Source organism: Nuphar pumila, chromosome 5 (assembly GCF_984573655.1).
Source record: "Nuphar pumila chromosome 5, dmNupPumi1.hap1.1, whole genome shotgun sequence".
Taxonomy (NCBI): domain Eukaryota; kingdom Viridiplantae; phylum Streptophyta; class Magnoliopsida; order Nymphaeales; family Nymphaeaceae; genus Nuphar; species Nuphar pumila.
The window spans coordinates 18,240,161-18,246,504 of NC_143253.1; positions in this window are offsets into that span (position 1 = coordinate 18,240,161).

Consider the following 6,344-nt stretch of genomic DNA (forward strand, 5'->3'; position numbering starts at 1 on the left):
TTGTGCATAAGCATTCAATTGGGATAATGGGGTTAAGGTTGAATTGATTGATTTTCAGTATAAGAACATTCGTGGTTGGTATATTCAGTTATGTTAATTGAAAGTATAAGGGTTATATAGATAGCCCTTGGTTACATGTTATTTTTATTTGATGAATGATATGTTGTGTGGTTGGTGTAGGCAGTTAATGATGCTCTTATAAAGGGTTAAAATACACTATTATTTCTTTGAAGTGTCCAAAAATAATAACTTTAAAGAATTTATGGTTTTGATGTCTTGTTAAACCGAATATGTTGAATAGTATATAAGTTTTCGGTATAGTTATTGTTTAGACATCGAAAGCCAAAAAAATAACTACAATTATTTTGGATGATAATTATGATGATGATGGAGACTTTATGCTATGTAGTAGTGATGTTTACTTAATTATTTTCATTGTAGTGCATAACAAAGTAAAAAAAAAAAAACAGTAGAAGGTGATATTTAAGTAGCAGCTGATAAACAAAATAGCCACTAAAAAATAATGCTTCAAACGATGATATGAAATATGTGAAGAATATGCATTTATATTAGACAATATCTGTTGAAGGCAATCATGAGGTGAACATCCAACTCTCTGAGACAATTGATAGTATAGATGCTCGTAATATACATGATGAGAGTATGCAGTTGCCCCAACTAATTAGGGATATAGATGTTATACATACAAACAATGAACAACTTGCACAGACAATTAATGTTGTACATGATCATAGGATGTGTGCAGAGAGTGTGCAACAATGTCAACAAACCAGTGATATTGATGTTCACTGCAATCATGTAAATAACATTTAACCTTCTAAGAAATATGACATAACGAGGTACAAGTTGTTAGACTGTATAATTTATGCTTGAGATGTAGGTGTCATTATTTTTATGGTTAATCATAAAATTTGAAAATGCAAGAATGATGCATCAATGAAAGATAATGAAGAGATAAAAAATTTGTCTTGTGATTTAGTTTGTGTATTTGAACAACCAATTAGTGGTAGCACCGATCATGTAAACAACAGATAATCAAATGATGATGATAACTATAAAATATCAGATGAGGGTGACTCTCAAATGATAGGAGAGAATCAAAGCATAAATGACAGGATAATTAATGGTGGATGCAAATGACGCAAAATTGATAATTGAAAAGTCAAACTCGAGGCATGTTGTGTAAGTTATATGAATATTTATTGGTCAATATAATTGGTTTTTTTATTGAATAGGTTCTCGTTCAATGAATTCTCATACAATGAAAAACAATTTATAATCATTAAAGTAGAGACATCTAAAATGTTTTATGAGTTGCATAACAAAACTTAATGACCAACAATCTTTTCAATGACTAACAATAGACTCAAATGATGTAAACATTATTGTTAGCCAAAGGTTTAATGATATAAAGCATTGTCGTGAATTCTTGAAAGATCATATGATCAGGCATAACTATAAAAAAAAATCTTGAAGAGCTAGAGCGATTGTTGTATGCATGAGAAAGAACCTGCAAACTATGACTAATTTCTCTTAAAAGATTCATTGCACAAAGGCGCGCAAAACAATATTCTTTCAAGTAAAAACGTATGAAAGAGAGTATATATGTGGCAGCTTATTGAGCAGCCTTCGAGTAAAAAATGTCTCTTCTGTGTGGATTGTAGGCATTATTCGCAAACAGTTGCACGATAATCTTAAGATGACTCAAAGATAAATCATTAATGACATCAATCATGAAAAAGGTATAGAGATTAGTTACAAACAAACATGGTATAAATGAGAACACACGTAGGAAGTGTTATATTGTATATATAAAGAGTCCTTCAGGATGCTTCTTGCCTATTTTGTATCATTTAATGACGTCAAACCTAAAAACTCTAGGGGTTATTGAGATTAATAAGGACAATTTATTTAAGTACCATTTTTATCCTTTTGACCATGCATATATGGCTTTTTTAAAGGATGTTCTTCAGTTCTTATAGTAGATGATAAATTCTTAAAAGAAAAACATGTGTATATTGTTTTCGGAGCACAATATTGATCATTCTGGTGAGATATTTCATGCAACATTTGAAATTATAGATAAGCAATTTAAAAAGTCATAGTCATAGTTCCTAGAATGTTTAAAGCGAGAACTTATACACTATGACGAGTTTAGAGAGATAAGACAATTGACAGTTATCTCAGATAGGCATTCAGGGCTCTTGTATGTTGTCCCCACACATGGTGTAATTGTTATGTTAGATATTGTATGAAGCACATGACATAAAACTTTGTTAAAAAAAATAGTGTACCACTCAATGCCCTTTGGTGAACAGTATCTCGAGCAGCCACATGATAACAATATACATATTATTTAAAAAAAATCAAGAGCATGATCAAGTCAAATATGATTATATTATCACCGACTTGAAACCAATGTTTTGGGTTACATCTCACTTTCTAGGAATAAGATATGAGTGTTTAACATCTAATATAGCAGAGAGCTTAAATTTATGGATTCTCTCTATACGTGACAAGACCTTAGTACCTCTTCTTGAGAGGCTTTGTATCATGTTAATGACACTATTTGAGAAAAAACTATTATGCAAAAAATGTTAAACATTATTGTGTATGAAGTAAAAGAAAATATAGAGCCACTAAAAAAAATACAACTACACGTGATTGTCATACATTACTACCAATGTCGGTATAAGGTTTGTGACCAATGTCGTAGTTGCAACATTGATCTTAAGAAGGGAGAATGCTCTTGTAATGAGTGATAGGTGAGTGAGATTTCATGTGAACATATCATACATTATGTATAAGAACAAACTACTAGAAGATTACTGCAACAAATACTTCAAAGTAGATTCGTATACAACTACATATCATACATTTCTATTTTTTTAATGGCAGATAATGTCTCACACAACCCTCCATTGACTCTTATTTCAGTTTATCTATATACGGTGATGTACAAACTAGTGCAACCTAAGGTAAATATATAAATGAAAAATAATACCCAAGAATGTTGTGTTATACAAGTGTAATATATATAGTGAGATTAGATACAATAGGCGAGAACACATATAACAATATGTTTGAGTATTTCTTGTTGCTAAATGTGTGTGTATTTTTTTGTGTACGGTAAAGACATTTGCAGATATATGTCCAGACTTTATGTGATTTTAATTAAAGAAATTTAGCATCTTATTTGCATGAAGGTTATGACGTTTGTAAATGTGTAATACGAAATTGCAATAAAAAAATATGCAAGGACAAAGACATCCATGATACATATTTGTGAATGCTAGACACATATTTGCGAAAATACGTTCAGACTTTATGCAAGTTTTTAGTTAAAGGAGGTTCACATGGTATCAGTGCAAAGGTCATGACATTTGCAAATATGTGATGTGAATATGTCGAGCTTGAATCAAATAACATGTGGAGGTAAGGATATTCACAACAAACATTTGCAAATGTCGGATATATATTTGTGGATGTATGTCTTGATTTTAAATAAGATTTTAGTTAAAGAAAGTTTATACAACATCTATGTAAATGTCAGGACAACCGCAAATATATGAAGTGAACATGCTGAGCACAAGCTTTTAAATTCTATAAGGGTTGCATCATGCTTACAAATCTTATAAGATCCACACATTTCAGATGTGAATATCTTATGTTAGGATTCAAGTTAGCATGTTCACAAATACTTTATGTGAATTTCACCAAGTCTGTGAACTGTTCATGCAAATCTCCTTTTTATTGAGATTATGCAACATTCCGACGATATGCATATCTATCGCATAAAAATCAACAAATTCACTTGAAGAAGATTTTGATAAATTGTGAGGCATTTCTGAAATCATGTCATTTAACAAAGATAGTACAATCATTTTCTGTTATTATTTTGATGTTATGGAGTGATTTGTCATTTATTTAGAGATAGATTGATTACTTAGATTTAGAGAAAGAGTGATCATTTTTAGATATAGATGGTAATTTTAATGTTAAAGTGTGATTGATCATTTTTTAGAGATAGATTGGTTACTTTGATTTAGAGAGTGGACACTTTTAGATATAGATGCTCATTTTGATGTTAGTGAGAGTAACCATTCTTAGCCAAATTGTGATGGTTATTGGTCAATTTAATTGAGAGAGAGAGTGATTATTTTTAGAGATAGATGGTTATTTTGATGTCAGTGAGAGTAACCAATTTTACCCAGCCAAATTGGGATGGTCATTGGTTACTTATATATATATATATATATATATAGAGAGAGAGAGAGAGAGAGAGAGAGAGAGTTTTTGAGATAGATGGTCATTTTTTTTAAAAGGCAAGGTGGGGTTAGGCAGACCCCGCTAGTTATTATTCAACGTGCCACTGAGGTTTGAACCTGCAACGTCCCACCACAAGGAGACATGCACTAACAACTCCTACCAACCACGCGGACATTTCGATGTTAGTGAGAGAGTAACCACTTTTAGCCAGCCAATTTGAATATGATGTATTCAACATAGAGTCGAGAAGTCTGGTCTCAACTTTGATGCACCATAAAGCATGCCTAAATAGACTATTGAGATTAGAAAAGTGCTATCTAATATTTCACTAGTAGGTTGGATATGGTTCTGGTTATTCTCAAGCCAGAACTATTCCCACTTATTGTGATGTTGGTCCAGGTCTCTGAAATGGGTTTCATAATAAAGACCCAGATCATTATCCCAAAACAACTTCGTTATATTAGATCCTGTAAAACAGGCTAAACTTTAGTCAGAATCTATCAGTCTTTTTGTGGGAGAAGATGAAGTAGGTTCTATTTAGACTGGTCATCGTCCAGGCGAAAGTGCATGATATTCACTCAATTTTGGATATAGATCTGCTAACCATACACCTCCAGATCTAACTAGGTTGGATTGGATCAATACCAACCCAGTTGATCCTTTGGGATAGCAACTAATTTCCAAACTAAGGAGCAAATGGATCAGGGCTCCGACCAGATTCTCTGTATGATTCGTATAAAAATAAATAAGATTTGGCCTCTCTCTCTCTAGGTTGTTGTTTCAGTTCAGTTTTTAATGAAGTGGGTTTGCTGGCTTAAGCTGGGTTTGGTTCTAATCCATTCAAACCAACTGGTTCCAGACATCCCTAGGCAAATTCCAATTGGACCCTGAACTAGATCTAGTACATGTACTGGCTCTAGAGTCTCACCCATTGGCAACTCTATCTGCCATCTTGAGATACAAACTGAGCAATCAAGCTCAATTGAAAACCCAGCTTGAATCTGGACCTTCAGATGAAATCTGGCCTGGATCTTGGTGAGTATATGGAACTAGGTGCCACATAAGTCTAACACAGCCTACCTAGCTTGGCTCAATTCGATGGTATCAGAGTAGGAGCCCAATAGCATATTGGGTGTGAATTTGCAAAAACATGATAAATCCTGACTTACCTCAAATGTAGTTTAGGGGTTTAGTCGAAGACCTCCTAAACCTAGTATCATAGCACTGTGGTCAAAGGCAAAACACGCTTCAATCAGGGTGGACATCAGGTTGGTTCGGCCTAGCTGGTCAGGTCATCAGCAAGGACCATATTTGCGAGACTCTAACCAATAAGTGGCAAGCTGGACTCAAGCCCGGGTTTTGGCATGAACAATGGCCCCTATGATCCACTTGTTGGACACACTAGGTAGCGTAATTGAACTTTGTTCAGAAATCTGGCTCGAACCCAATTTTATTAAATGATAATTTTGGCTCCTTTCTAATGAGCCCTAGGGATGACAGTGGATCGGGGCGGGGGACAAGGACTCCACCCCGACTCCGTCTCAAAATCCTGCCCTTCATCCCTGCATGGGTTTTGATTTTAACCTCCATCCCCGTTTCATGTCCTCCATCCCCAGTCCAAATGGGGTGAGGCGAGACAGGCCCCCATTTCCTCTCTATCCATTGTCATCCCTAAAGAAGGATCTGAGATGGGGTGGGATGGGGCAAGGCAAGAATCGGGATGTGGACGGGGCATGATGGGGCAAAGCATGAATCAGGACGGGGACGAGGCAAAGCGTAAGCCCATCTCCACCTCCATCCCCACACGGTTTTTTATTTTAACCTCCATCCCTGTTTCATGTCCTCCAATCCTGGTTCAAACGAGGCAAGACGGGGGTGGGGCCCCATTTCCCCGGTTCACTGCCATCCCTACTGAGCTCGGGCAAACCAACTCAGCCCGGATGTAGGTTCGCTAGTTTCGGGAAAATGCACTAGAGAAATGTGAATATTGGCGCTTATCATTGTTGACCATAGCTTTTAACTGCTACCACCATATTTTCAACTTAAATTAGTTC